The 15,723-nt window shown below is 41.5% G+C and overlaps 1 protein-coding gene across 1 annotated transcript in view; it reads left to right on the forward strand.

Annotated features, from left to right (window-relative positions):
- Nucleotides 1–1,149: 1,149 nt before the first annotated feature.
- Nucleotides 1,150–15,723, forward strand: part of lingo3a (leucine rich repeat and Ig domain containing 3a) — a 30,175-nt gene continuing 15,601 nt past the window's right edge. Inside the window, exon 1 of the mRNA XM_004552737.3 lies at nucleotides 1,150–1,703. The gene's annotated coding sequence lies outside the window, so the exon portion shown is untranslated. The remainder of the gene's footprint in view (nucleotides 1,704–15,723) is intronic.

Genomic DNA, 15,723 nt, shown 5'->3' on the forward strand with positions numbered 1-15,723 from the left:
TAGAACTTTTAGTAAATTATAGAGCTTGACAATGATACACTTGTCTCCTCAGCAGTGATCTTATCTTGGTCAGATAATTGTCAACTATGGAAAAAATTCTGTCTTCATCCACTTTACCTCCTTTGGTTTTTGAGTCTTTTGGTGTTGCTCAGCTCGCCATTCCTTCTTTTACGAATGAACTAAATTATTGATTTGGCCCTCCTAAAGCCTTTTCTATCTCTGATAGCTTCTTGTTCTCGTCAAATTCAGAAATTACAACGAAAAACTGTAAAATACAAACTCGACACTTTAACTTCAGATTTGATTTCTGCTTCATTTGTCATGAAATAAAAAGTGAATGGGCTTCATCTGGCCATGAAACTGCAATCAATGGTCCAATAAATAATGTGCCTCAAAAATGGGAGCCTGTGTATAAAAACTACTGTAATTTTCAAACATTTAATGCACAGTTGTTGTAATAATTAAAGATGAAAACCTGCACTTCAATCACTTCGTGTCTATTTGATTTAAAATCGATTGCAGTGGTGTACAGGGCCAAAACTATGAAAACCGTGTCAAACAAATATAGAACTAGCTGTAGATGCAAGGACGGCCTCGTACAAAAACCACTTGTCTTTGCAGATCTCTACAACTCTGCAGGGTTTTACTGTCCTTCGGCTCATTGTTTTGGCTTTATGGTCAGAAATATTTTCTGCTTTCATTCATTCTCACTGCTAGTTTCAAGTAGCAGCTCTAGCAACTGTTTACAAGTAGGCTTTGGTAAATCCACTGCAGAACACCTGCTTACTGTTTAATGAGAGACCCCTGGCGAGCTGGTGGAGGACAAAAACGGAGCTAAAGGTAGAATTTTTATAGATATTTCTATTAGCTGGGCGGAAATAGCCTACCTTAAATTGGATGTTGTTTACTACATCATAAGAAGTTTAGGGTATTGCCGAGGAAAGCGAGACTATAGTTTAAATACATGAAAATTAAATAAATAAATAAAAATCTTAACCAAACACAAACTGAATAAATCAAAGAGTAAAATATTGTAGTAGAAACGAATAATTTTGAAATGTGCTGAAATGTATTTCATCATTCATACATTTCAATTCAGCTGAGGTGGGCTGAATTTCTAAGCAGGTGACTCTTTTCCGTTTTTATACACGGAACGTGAATGCAGCGCAAAACTGCCCGAGTACGAGAGCGAAAGAGAGAGCAGATGAGCCCCAATGATCAGAAGCCGGGTCTTCTTTCAAACACACACACTCATACACACACTTCGCTCTACATCCCTCACACACAAATGCCAGCACACTCACACAAACGCGATCCAGTAACCACAGCTCCATCAGTCCAACCCGCTCGCTAGTGGCTGCCTTCGCCGACACGCAGAGCTGTGGCAGGAGCTCCTGCTGGCTCTGTAGCACAAAGCAGAGGTGAAGGGGAATCCGGGGACTCAATTTGGGAGGCAAGAGATAATTCCGCGACATTGCTGGGAGGAGCAGAGAACGGTGAGGGAAGGTGAGTGAATGCACTTCGGTCCAGCTGCTGCTGCTGCTGCGGGAAGAGGAGGAGGAAGAAGAAGCCCAGCATCTGGAGAAGCTGGAGGACCAGCACGGTAACATCATCCTGCACAGACTCGGAGGAGACGGCCAGTGGAGACCAGGGTACCTCCAGGCTCAGATGTGGAGGGAGAGCCGGTCAACTTGTACTCCTGGGTGAGTCAAGTGCCATCTTTTCTTGCAATCAAACAAACACTTTTCCACACTCCTCTGTGATCCATTAATGTGCCACGAAACGAGACCGTGCACATGGCGTTTATCATTTGTGTCCCTCTTCTTTTCTGCATGTGTCTTTCACTCGTTCTTCCACTTTGCTATATTCAACTCGCACCTTAACAGACAACCTGATGAGCCCAAGGCTGCACCTGTAATCATCCACACATCCCATCCCCTCAGACACTTCTCACTCTGTTATGGTGCATTCCCGGCTGATTGATTTGCTCTCTAACTCAGTTGGACATCAGGTCTCATTATCTCGTGCTTTTCTATTGTCAACCTCGGGATGGTGTGCTAGTGCAACCATGCAAGCAGAGCCACTGTGTGTGTGTCATTGGTTACCATTTGTCAATTAGGTTTTGATGATCTAAACGAAGGAAGGGGGGAGGCAGCCTTTGATCGATCCCTGCAGTTGTCTCGGTGTGAGAAGCTCGGTGCCTGTCCTCCGCCTGGCATGTCTTAAACCCTCTGTCGGTGTTTGCTCAGCCCTCTCCCAGCTCTGTTTTTACTGCGCCTCTGCTCTGTTCTTAGTGCAGTCTCTGGAAGACGGATGATTATTTTAGGAAAATTCTGAATATAGTTTTGCTTTAATCTCTTTCCTCCTCTGGTCCAGCAGTGCTTGCATACATACTGTAACTGGCTGCTTTGTTGCTGAAATTGCACATTTGATGTGTTTCTGTTTTTAAGATAGTACAGGAGGGAATTGTAATTCCTGTGAGTTTGATCATCTGAGTATTTTGGGGGTGACTTGTTGACAGAGGAGGATAATGAGATGCAACAAAGGTCCCTGAAAGTACTCGAGTCCAAGCCTTTCGGACTACCCTGTTTTTATACCGTGACATTCACATCTCTACATTGATTCAGTCAGTCTGAGACTGGCCCTTTCAATGATTTTTAACTGTAGTGTCACTGCATGCTTGCCCCAGTTAATCGGTCACCGTTAAACCAATAAGAGGCGGGTAGAGAGCCGCAGAGTCGGTAATTTCACCAACATTCAAATGAAAATCATTTAAAACACCATGTTCCCTCTTTTCATGCGCTGTGACTGAAGAATTATGTTTGGTGTCCTGCAGTGGGGTGCCTTAGCTTTTGTTCAGTCACTGGCTGCTTTCGACCTGTTGAAGTGTCCTTGGACACTGGGTTCATGTTCGTCACTGGGTTCATGTTCGTCACTGGGTTCATACAGTAAGGGTCACATTGCAAATGCTTAATCTGCTTAAGGTACTGTAGGTGCAGTTCCTTTAACATCTTACATTCTTATTAATCCCAGGATTATTACTGGATTTATGCTGTGCATTTCGTGCCTCCATGTATCATCTTATAGATCTCTGCTGAGAGCAGTTACTTTAAAAAAACAAAATCAAGAAAAAACAGCAACTAAAGTGAAGGCAATTATGAAACAGCTCTTAATGGTACCCGAGGTGCCACTTAGCCTCCTTATTTGACAGATTTATGTGTCAGTAATGAAATGTCTGCAAAGTTCCTCAGAGTGCGTTATTAAAACAGGCCTGTTAGCCTTGTCCTTTACTACGCCTACACTTACCTTCTCATTTTGAACCTTTCTGTTGCACATAAAGCTGTCATCCAAGCTCAACAGTCACATTGGCTCAGCTTAACAGTGCCTCATTGTTTTCAACTCCACAGTATTTATGAGGGCAATAAAACAGAGATGCATCCACTGTCAGCAAGATGAGGGCATCGCTGCTCTTACAGGGAGGAGAGTGCAGAGGGAGGAAAAGGGAGGAGGAGGCATGCGATGCGGGACTGAAAGGAGAGAGTGCTCCTGCGAGTGGCTGTCCGATACCTGCAGGCAGGCTGGCGTGTCATCTGTCTGCGTTAAGATGTCCAGCTGGAATGATCGTCGGCCTGCGTCCGCTGGCCGGCCTCCCACAGACTACTGTAATGCCATTACAGACATTCAGACGGGGCTGTAACCTTAATGCAGAGCTTAGAGAGCACGTGGGCGTTACAAGTCTTTTTTAAAAATGAGATTTCTTCATTTCGCATTTGTTGTGACATTAGTGCCTGGTTGACCTCGTTACCTTAGAGCAGTAGTCCTATTTTGCCAGATGGACCACAACAGCCCTGTCAGATCAGTCCAATCGCATCCTCGAACTGAGTGCAGTTGGGATAAAATCTGACCAAAAAGATGGATTTTATTCACCTTCTAGTTGAAGGGAATTTTATCAATTTATCTGTTACTATTAGCTAATTCTGTACTCTGTCAGATGTCTAATCCTTTATTTAACATGTTAAACCAAATAGTCCAGCTGCCTATCGCCACTTTTAGCTATTTTAAATAATATTTATAGTAGGGATCTAATGATGTAGCTCGGAGATTAGACCTGCTAGTGCTCACAGAGTACTGGCTAGAATTTAATGAAACTTACACGCAATGATCAAGGTCAAGGTCATTCTGCTTGTCACAAAAAACACTCCTCTTAGAGTAATGCTCAGCTTGTAGTTTCCTGTGTGTGACTGTTTGCAATCCTCCTTGACTTTTTAATAGATTTAAATTTTCATTAGTTTATAAAATACCTCCAACCAATGACTGCGAAGCCTATTACTTTCTTTCTGTACCTCACACATTATAATGACCTGTGAATTGTGCTGATAATGAGTCGGACGAGCTACTACATCAGTGACGTTCTGGATTAATCATTTATTCATTACTTATAGAGGGTAAGATTTCCTTTATTCATCCCTGTAGGGAAGCTAGTTCTCCTCTTGTAACCCATCCTTATATTAGTAGTAGTTGCCAGCCACCGTGCCTTGTTCGAGAGCACATGACAGGAGAAAAAGTCCTGTATGTTTTTTTGATGCTGGGGGAAACTGGAGCTCCTGGAGCTATGCATTATACTATTTCACTGTTTATATATTACATTCAACTAACTATTTTAAGATTGCTCGAGCAGCTTGACAGTCTTTACGTAACCGTGGTTGCTGCAGAAACACCTGTGTCCCCTGGATGGCAATTACTGATCTCAATATATCACCTTATGAATGTGAACTGATCTTCAAATGGCATCTAGAATAATTTAGTGAAATTAGACTCTTGCATGTGTGTGAGTGTGTGTGTGTGTACCTTTTTCCAGGGCTTAATCAAGGCCAAATGTGAGCGTTTTTATTCAAAATTATGCTCCCTGACCTGCGGAAAATAGGCTGAAGCTTTAGACGAATTAGTACGGCAGTGCAGTCATGAAGTGCCACACGCTGCAGTTTGTCATTGCAGGGCTGCTTATTTATGTGACTCTAATGGAGCCGCTAGTAACTACAGAGGCTTTCGTTAGATTTTTTTAAAAGCCATAGAATCAAAGCCAAAGAAATAAATCAACCCAGAACAATACAGATGCAATTTCTGTCACGGCCCACTCAGAAAATATATCTACCTTCAGTTTAAAACTACATTAGCTAATGTATTTTCTTTTTATTGCACAGCCTATTTATAATACCTCAACTTCTTGTATCATCTGTGTACTTTTGAAATTTTGCTCGTTTAAGCTGATGATGATTTTTCTAGAGTGACTTTGGAGGACACAGGCGAGATCCAGAGAGGAAGCGATGGCAGGAGAGAAGTGGTTTTTGCACTCTGGATGCTGCATATTTTATGTTTTCCGCGGCCTCTGGATGAAAGAATGTGTGATGAGACGGTCTTAGTAGTTACGTAAATAATAAGAGGAATCAAATGAGTCTCACGAGTGTCTGATTTTACACAGTTAAGAGGAGTTCAGAGATCACACTTTGTCTCATGCTTCTTGCATGAAGTCAGTTTGTTTGCCCAGCGCTCCTTAGGATGAGAACGTTTGTGGCGATGAATGCTTGACACCAGGCCAGCTGGATCTAAAAATGAAATCATCTATAAAACAACACAGAACAGAGAGATCAACTATTTAAACCTCTAATGTGTCTGAGCTGATACTGAACGTGTGTGTCAGAGAGCAAAGAGTCTCCATCACTGAGCTGTGCTAGGGCTTGAAGAGGAGGGTTTCTGGGGAGCTTATATACTTGTCAGACTCTCCGCCTCATTTCATTTTATGTATTTCTGCTGCTGCTGGCAGCTTAAAGTGGTGCGACCAGACGGCTATAAAACAAAATTTCTCAATATGGATCGACAATCATGGCTGAGATTGCTGGAGAAAATGGAGTTCAGGGCTCCTGCTCGGTGTCTCATCAGAGATGTTATCCTTAATAGCGTAAGAAATTATTTAAACAGGACTCTGAGGACTGCATATGGCAGTTCCTCAAAAAGAATGTCCTTAAATCAAGAATAATCCATCTGTCCAGTCAAAAATAATACATGATATATCATTAGCATAGCATTAGCAGTCTTGAATAAAGTAATAAGTGACACAGATAACTGTTTATTCAAGTTTTAAATTAGGTTTTAAATTGTATGCCAACTTCGTTCTGCTATTAAAAACGTAAAACATGGGCTCACTGTTGTGCCATCTTTGGGCAGTCTGGTATGAAAACTGTCCTTTTACATCTGAGATATAGATTCTGCATTTGACATCACTTGTTATAAGTTATCAGATGAAATGCTTGCAAAAGGAAACAACTAACCAGAGTAAATGTAAATGTATACTGTAATATTGGTTACCTGTCCTTTCTAACTGCTCAACCACCACCATAACACTTTATTCTCAGTCATAGCACTGAGAATAAAGTCACAGGAGTGATCAGCCTACCAAAATTCTCTCAGGAGGTCACAGAAGAACCAGAACAACATCTAAAGACCTGCAGGCATTGTCTGGCTCTGTTAAGGTCAGATGTCATGACTCAACCATAAAAAAGAGACTTGGCAAAAATGGCATGCAAGGAGAACACCACATCTGCCAACAAACATCTGGATGACCTCAGAGACTCCTGGGAAAATCTTCTGACTGATGAGACAGAAGCTGAACTTTCTGGAAGGTTTGAGTCCCGTTACATCTGCATCAGACTAACATCCCAGCAGCAGTCGGTGGTAGTGATAGTGTGATGGTCTGGGCTGCTCGGTTTCTTCAGGACGACTCGCTGTAACTGAGGGAACCATGAATTCTGCTCCATACCAGAAAACCCTGAAGGAGGATTTCCGCTCATTACTTCATGTCCTGAAGCTCAAGGGCACTCAACAGTGACAAGTCCACCTCTGAATGGCTCAAACAACAAATGAATGTTTTGGAGAATCCAAGTCAAAGTCTGGACTTAAATCAGACTGTGCTGCTTCTGCGTGACCTTAAAGACGTTCATGTTGGAAAACCCTCCAATGTGTCTGAAGGTATCACAAACATTGCTGTTCTTGCCGCTAAGGGTGGAATAGCCAGTTATCAGGTTCAGGGGGTAATTACTTTGTACACAGTGCAACGGTAGGCTTGGATAGATTATTCCATAATAAATACATCTTTTTGAATTTTCATTATTTATTTACCTGTGTTATCGTTATGTAATATTAAAATTTGATGATAACCTGAAGAATGCCAGTGTGACAAGTAGGCAAAAAAGTAAGAAATCAAGAAGGGGGCAAACACTTTTTGCAGCACCTTAATTCAGTAGCATGGAAACACTCATCTCTGAAGGGCACCCGGTTGTTTTCATCTCACTGCAGAATCCTAAAGCATTATTTGTCTCCTTTGTTCAGGACGTGTTGAGAAACGTTTTGATTCTTCAAATGAAAAAGTACCCAGACTGTAAGAGATGTTAACTCTCTGAATACAGCTTGTTTTAAAAGCTGCCTTTTATCTATTTTACCCGTAACTCTCACATCATAAATTCACATTTAGCCCAAAGTAGAGTTCATGTTTTCAAAAGGATTTCAGAGTGTTTTTCTAAACACATCAATGGAAAATAACTTGCAGATAAAAATGTAAATTTACCTTTTCTACTTTGTATAAAGCGACTGATAGATTCCAGAAATATTATTACTTCACGCTTCGAGGGGCATCAGTCTTTCCAGCTCTGTCATTAAACTGCATTTGCAGCAGCTGAGCCAGGCGGTCGCGGCTTACTGTATCTGGGACCACTGCGTCAAGCCAGCTGTGTCCTATGGGCTGACTCAAGTTACACATATCTTTCATACCACAGACCCCGCACATGAGATCGCTTCATAATCAGCTCTCTTAAATTATGTAACTACGAGCACGATTAGATTAACGCATGAGTGTTTGCAGTCGCGACGTTTTCCCATTTTTCTTGCCCTCACATGCATTAAAACACATCACGATTAAACTGCAATACCTAATTAAACTTCCGCAGCTTTATCTTCAAGCACACCTGCACACCCTCATCCAGTCAACATCATCCACTAATTAATATTTAAATGCTTAATCAAATGTACCTTTTTTCCCCCCTTTATAGTGTTCCCTCAGTCCAGATACGGTTGATGACTTTGGCTTAATGAGACCTTCATGTGTAGTGGTCAGAGTAGAGTATCAAGGAAGGGATTAATTAATCAGTCTTCAAATAGGTCCTGATGTTCACAATAGTTAAGAGTGTGTTCGATCCAGCTGATCTCTGAAAACACTCAGTTAAGTGTTTGTGCGGTGATGCTTATCTTTATATATTTAAATAGTGGCAATGCACATTAATTAACACGAGTGCTTTGGTACATCATGAAAGATTTGGCCAGAAATGCTTATTTTCATCTACAGTCACATGGCACATAAACATCCATGCATCTGTATTCAGTTCAGTTGCATCTATATAGCACCAAATCACAACAACAGTCATCTCGAGGCGCTTTATATTGTAAGGTAAAGACCCAGCAATAATAATGTTAATGTTAATAATAACGTTCATCCATCCATTCGCTTCCGCTTATCCTTCCCAGGGTCGTGGGGGGCACTGGAGCCTATCCCAGCTGTCATAGGGCGAGAGGCGGGGAACACCTGTACAGGTCGCGAGTCTGTCGCATAACGTTCATACATGTTTATTCAATTCAGGGCTGCTAAATTGGATATATTAATATATCCCAGCCGGCAGTGAGGGAGCTATGAAGAAAGTAGCAAAGAGCTAAATCGAGAAATATAAAAACAAATAAGATACAAAAGCTGAGATGATCAGGAATGGTAAAACTGTGGCATAACCATACGACAGTTAACAATACATTGAAAGAAGGACATAAGCACAATTACTAAAGCAAAGACAAATTATCATCGAGTCACACGGATGTTGGCTTTTGGATAGTATTTCAAGACAGAGTGTACTTTCTGTAAGCAGTATTTACAATTCTCTGTAGAAAATGATAAATGGTTCTTTTCTTCTCGAGCACTCAAAGCTCTTTATACAACACGGCTCATTCACAGGAGCACTTTCTTTCTACGTCCAAGTGATTTCTGTCTAACAGTCACACTCCGATAAGCAACTCTGGGTTCAGCATGTTCCCCAAGGATACTTTGGCATGCAGACTGGAGCGTCCAGGGATCGAACCACCAACCTCCTAATTAGTAGATGACCTGCACTACCGCCTCTCCCGAGCCACAGCCACCTGCTTAAATACTTAGTAGATGTGTTTAATTTTGCTCAAACACTTGGATATCTGCACGTTTGGCAGTGTTTTCCCAGTTTAATGTATTATATTTTGTTGAAATTGTAAAATGATGATGCTCATTCTTATGTAACGAGCCTTTTTGCAGATTTTGATGGGGTCCGACGTTGTTGTTTCCAGCTGGTGAGCCCATAGTGCATGTCGTAGCGTAAAATTGTTCCAGATGTGTATAAAGTTTGCCAAGCTGAACTGGATTCAGTTGACATCTTGTGTTTTTCACAGGAGCTATGAATCTGTTATTATGTCTAAGTGATTGCATCACTGCAATAGATGGCTTTCTCTCTGCTACTTCAACATCTTGGCCCGGATCAGCTAATTTTGCATTTATATCAAGATCAGTCGAGCAGAATATGAATACTCCGGCGCATCGCTTCCATGTCTACTTTCATCCGTGGAGCTTTTTTAGGTATTGTCTGTTTCTCTTACTCATCCTCATTAAATAATTGTTCTTTGAACCTACTAAAGCTATTTTAAATATCTGACTGAACCGTCTGTATAAATGAAGACTAAACACTCACGCCTCTTTGCATCTTCAGCTCACTCCACGACCTCCAACTCCCCTCTCTGTCTGCTCCGCGGATCACGCTGACAGAACTAAAGCTGACTTTTATCTCCTTTTCAGCTGTTGAACATAAATCAGATAATCAGTTGATCAAATCATTTTCCTGAAGTGGAGATCAGTGGAACAGGGAGATGAGATTGAACTGCGCAGTCAGGCTGCTCCTTCCTTTTATCCTCGCTTCACTTGCCTTATGTGTTGCGTCTTTTGTAGTATATTTTTGCTAGCTTGCGTGCACTTTAGTTGCTCCCTATAGAAACAAGAAATGGGAGCATTCGAACTGTAATTTAAACCTTGTTTATGCATGATTTCAAATCAGTGAACTGAATAACTGTTCATTCACGTGCTCATTGGATGATCCCATTTCCCGAGCTGATGAATCCTTCCTTCCAATGTGGAAACATTTTATTGTCCAGTTTTCGCTTAAATAGTGACTCGGAAATATGTGTAATGTTTCATTTCAGGTTGTATTTTTCAACACCTGCCGAGGACCACATATGTTTTTCTATTATGGCTTTATACGTAAAACCTTAGAACTGAGAGAGGATGTGCTTTCTTTTTACTTGATTACTTCTGGTCTGGGAACAATGAGTCTCCAGCAGTTTGCAGGTTTTGTGACAGCAAATTGGACACAGCAAAGATAGCGGCCTCCCCCTGTTTTCAGTTAATGTAACCTGATGCTGCCTCCAGCTCAAACAAAATTAAATATAATTCTCAAAAGAACCTAAAAGAAGCTTTCAAGCATTTTTTAAAATTGAAATTTGGATCATAATTAGGAAGTGTCAAATAAAGGAATGGATTCGTGGATACAGCTTTAACTACTGGCTAACTTCTGCTCCCTAAATATATTCAAGAGACTCCTCATTTTTCAGATTTTGATCACCAGAGGTAAAAGAAAATTATTCCTCTTTAATAAATCAAAGGAGGTGACACTGAAGTCAAGTAAGACATATCAGACGTTACTGTGTTCATTAGAGCGTTTGAGCTTGTAGCTCGAAGGTGTTACGGCCGTGTGCCAGTGTAATACATAATTATGGAGATGTTAGTTTGAGCTGGTTTCCTTTTTCAAATAGTTTAACAAGATATAGAAATACCTCCACTTTATGAAAATGCTGAAGCTTTTTATAATGCTGAGAATTAAAGGTTAATTGATTTTTATTTACACATGCCTTGTTAATATTAGTCCACTTAAAACAGCAGCTATAGCAGAGTCCATAAAAGATGACCCTACTTGCCGTGCACTGAGAAGCAAGTGTGTTATTTTCATGCAGTGGTGGAGAGAGGGACAGTATATTTATAGGGGGAAGCTTTTTTCCAGGCTGTCATCTGAAAGGAAGAAAATCTCTCCCTGTTTTCTTCCTGCCTGATTTGAACTAATAAATGTGCAGCTGTAAATGTCCGTGTGTAACCGTGACAGATGGGTGTGATGAGATTGGGCTTAACAGACTGTGGTTCCTCTCATCTTCCCCCCCTTTGTGGGAGTGTACAGATTCGGTTTGCCTGTCAGACGTGTTTGATCAGAAGTAGTCTGCTGAGATTCTTTGCTTTGAACTAAATCACAGCTGTGGCAAGTTTCTTTTCTGTTGTTTAGGTCAATACCTTATGGAGGCTATACTCTACTCACAGAATAGCTGGAACATGGTGGGTACATTTTATATGTGGAGGTGGATTTCATGCTGCTTCTTAGAATTATGGGGTTATGTTTGTCGGTATAGATCACAATCTGTAGATCTGCGTAGCTATAAATATTCGTCCATGCGACTGTGCTGCTGCCTATGTACACAAGTGCATCGTTGCTCATGCTCTGTCACATTTTCGAGCTCTGACAGGTGTACTCTCTGATGTGTGCTGTTTGCCACACTTTCGGGCGAAAAGGACAAGCCGGTTCTGGACATCAGGGGAATGTTATGAATTTATTATGCGAGCCAGACGACTACTGTTGCTTTACCCGTCTTCACGAGCCTGTCGCTCGTCTGTTTTGAATTATTCATCTTTTTTTTTTTTCTTGGAAAACATTGATCACAGAATCAGGGATCAGCTCGCCTGTCTGACAACACACTGTCACAGCCTCTTTCACCTATTTCAAAGGCAGCCCTGCCTGCTTCCTTTTGCCTCTGTCAGCCTATTGTATGCATGCATACTGTCGCTTTCCTTCAAAGAACTCCTCTGCATCTCACTTTTGTCCCACAATCAAATCCTTCACAACCAATCCCTCATCAGAACCACTTTCAGTTTATCTCTCGACTGTCTCAGTGTGAGGAAGGCAGCATCTGCATCCCAGAGTAAACAGTTTCAAAAGAGCCTGTGAATAATTTGTATGTCTGACTGTAGCTGTGGTTCAGTCTGTTTGCACGGGTGAGGTTTTTAGATTTTTTTTTTCTTCTTCTCCTTCTTTTTTTGGTGTGGCACAGTGTGTGCCTCTTACTCCATCCAGCATGCTGTTTCATCCCGGTACATCCGATGCTGAGTTCCTGCGTGATGCCAGAACAGATTTATGTTTAATGTGCAGGCAGGACCCAATTACTGGGTGCCCAAAGCTATGCCTAGAGACTTTAAAGAGGTCCCTTTGCATGGCAGATAAAAGGCCACGATGCCGTAATCTGCCTTGGACTTGGTGAGATGGCGAGGCATGGTGACCTTCTTTAAGGACACTCATTGCTCATCCTTCGCGCTTGTACCGTGAACAGTTGTTTGTTTGTTTTGGGGGTAAATCCCCCCCAGCTCCCAGCCTTTTCTCTCACTAAGCCTTCATCACAGGTGCTGACAACCTGTGTCATTGTTGACGCCATAGAAAGCCTCATCTGAGAGCCTGTACATGTTTTTTTTTTTTTGCAGAACTTATGTGTACCTTACAATTTCATTGTCAGTATGTAAGTGTTCAATTGGGACAACGGCAGCAGCAGCACAGTCAGTGACAGATTCTCTTTTGAGTTCAGATTTACAACAGAGCGATAAGAGAGTGTGGCTGTCAACCACACACACACACACACACACACACACACACACACACACACACACACACACACACACACACACACACACACACACACACGGTTGCAGTCCACGTTCCTCTGAAGTGCCTCACTTTTGACAAATCCATTTCTAAGGCTCTCTTTCTTCTGTGGCTCTGTCAGGATGTATAATCCCTCATCACCTTCCCTAAACCATTTCACATCTCTGCTTTCTGTTTTTATCTGTCACCCTGTAAAAAAAAAAAAAAAAAAAGAAAACTTAAAAGAAGAAGCTCTTTTATTTCTATTTATAATTTCTTCTTGCGCACTCCTCTGCTTTCCTGTGCTCAATAACTGCTTTTCTTTCCTCTCGTTTCTCCTCGTTTTCTTGACTGCTTTGTTTCGTTTCCCTCATTGGTCAGCGCCTTCTTCTCTTTCCTGCCACTTGACTTCTTGAGTCCTTTTATCAGGCAGCTTGCTGCCACATTAGTTAATCTCTCAGAAGACGTGGCACAGATACTGAACATTCTGCTTCTTCTGCTTCAGCTCAAAGCTATAAACAAGAGTTTCTTTCCAGACTAAACATCCCCTCCTAGTGCGCACAAATCAAATAAAGGGATGAGCGAATAAATTTGGGATTTAACTTATGAATGATTATCGCTACAAGTTTTGTGCAGGGATTTGTGTGTTAGTGAAGCTTGAAGATTAATCAACAGCTGCTGTGAGACTCTGCGCCATGCAGATTCAGTGTCAGCGTCGATGCTCAAGATCCTCATAATTGCTTCCGAATTCTTACTGCAATTAGCGCTCTCGGATAATTACACCAAAATCCCAGACCACGCTATTCTCAAATTATTAGACCCGGCGCAACAGGAAGGAAGACATGCCACTCTCTCACAGCTCCAAACGGCACACAGTCGTTTTATTTGCTGCTGTTTTCATTCATGCGAAGACTGTAAATTGTGGGCAAAATAACGAGATTTAGTTAAAGTATTTTTTGTTTATCAGAATCAAAAACACACTTTAGCCGAGGCTGCTTTTGACTGTCAGCCATCCCCACTTTGGCGCTCACCATCACCGTCTTAGCCGAAGTGAGATTAAAGCTGAGTGGAGGAGAGATGGGAAGGGGACCAGGCGACGTGGCAGTTCCCATCGGCACGGGATTAGAGGGTGGGACTGCGAAGTAGGCCATACAAACAGGCTCAGCCGAAATATGGACAACAGGCCATAACATAGACAGAGCTGGATGGCCCAGTACATTTCATCAGCATGTCATTACGCTGTAATCCCGTTCAGGCCAGCGGCTATTCCTGCTGCATGTGTGTCAGACAGGGATAATTACTGGTCAGGAACACTTGTGGATATTTCTGTGTTATTTTCACCTTAATGTAGACTCACACTGATGTCAGAGGTGCCCTATTTTATCAGGAAATGCGTTCTGGAGCAAAATCGCTTTGCTCGTGTCAAATATCTGAAAGAGAAGTGATCAATTCTAGCGTTTGTTTGCATTTAAGGGAACAAAGCACTGACGGATAACAGCTGTGGAGATGTCACCGGTCTTGGTGTATTTTTCTTTTTTAAAACAAGGCTAGCTGTCAACGCTCTGTTTCTGCAGCACTGGTTTGTGTTGTATTCATTACTGAACGTAAGACGAGAGTGAGAGCTGGGTCCGCTCACTGCTGTGGAGTGAGCTGCGTAGAAATTCTTTACAGAAAACGATTTTAATATAGATGAGTGAACTCGTGGTTACTTCGGATAATCTCTCACATTCAAGGAGCGAGACGAGAAAGATATTCAGCTGTATTTTTGTATTCAAATAGGCATATTAAGATGATCTTCCTCAATGTAGTGTGAAACGATAGCAACACTGAAAATATCCAAATTGACAGAAACAGGAACTGAGATTGTGGATCCTTAATTTGAAGCAGATGTTAGTTATGAGCTGTTGATTTGGATGCTGATGACCTTTTATGACCTACCCTGCTGGAGCAGCAGCCTAATGAGACTCGTTACATGGAACAGCAACATCTTACAAAATATCAGTGACAACGATGAGCCGGTGCAGTTTAGAAACAGGGAGGTCAGGAATGCCAGACACATAGAAAAAACCTCCTGGTTGCAAATTATTGTTCACCTATGGTTTTAATGCCGTATTTCACATAAGCCACGTCAGCCTTATGACTAATCTGTAAAAATGCAATTAGGATATCTACAAAGAGCTGACAAAGCACATGGTGTAGTGAGCTTTACTCTGGAGGTAACCTAATATATCACATCTTTAAGTTAGATTTACTCTGGGTCTGTTTTTGCGTTTTCCAACATCTTGTTCCACTCCTGCTTCGGTAGTCCCAAATAAAATGTAAATATATAATAAAATAACATCATAGGAAGCAAGCTCAATGCCACTCTCATGTCTATATGCTAAATAAAACAGTAATGGCAGCAGTCTGTTAGCCTGACTCAGCACAAACATGAGAAACCGTATAGCCATAAAATTATTTATCATTATTATTTATATTTATTTAAATATATTTACATTTTATAGGAAATTTGCAATCGTGACACTTAAGATGTTATTGTCACTGATGACACACTACCTAATTTGAAGTGTGAATTTGGTGCCAGCTCAGTAGAGAGTGGAGTAGAGTGGTTGCCCCCATGATCGGAAGGTCGGAGGTTTGAATCCACTGAATGGCTACCCTGAGGTACCCCTGAACACTGCTCCCCGGTCGCGGGATTGGTGGCTGCCCACTGCTTCACTGAGTGAATGGGTTAAATGCAGAGTAATTTTCCCATGGTATACATTACTACTATTATTATTATTACAACATAAGTCAAATGTAAAAGTATCCTTGGTGCTTACATTTTTACTGTAGCAATAACTAAATTAACCACCTTGTTACTCTTTGGGGCCTGCACATTACT

This window comes from Maylandia zebra, linkage group LG23, assembly GCF_041146795.1.
Source record: "Maylandia zebra isolate NMK-2024a linkage group LG23, Mzebra_GT3a, whole genome shotgun sequence".
Taxonomy (NCBI): Eukaryota; Metazoa; Chordata; class Actinopteri; order Cichliformes; family Cichlidae; genus Maylandia; species Maylandia zebra.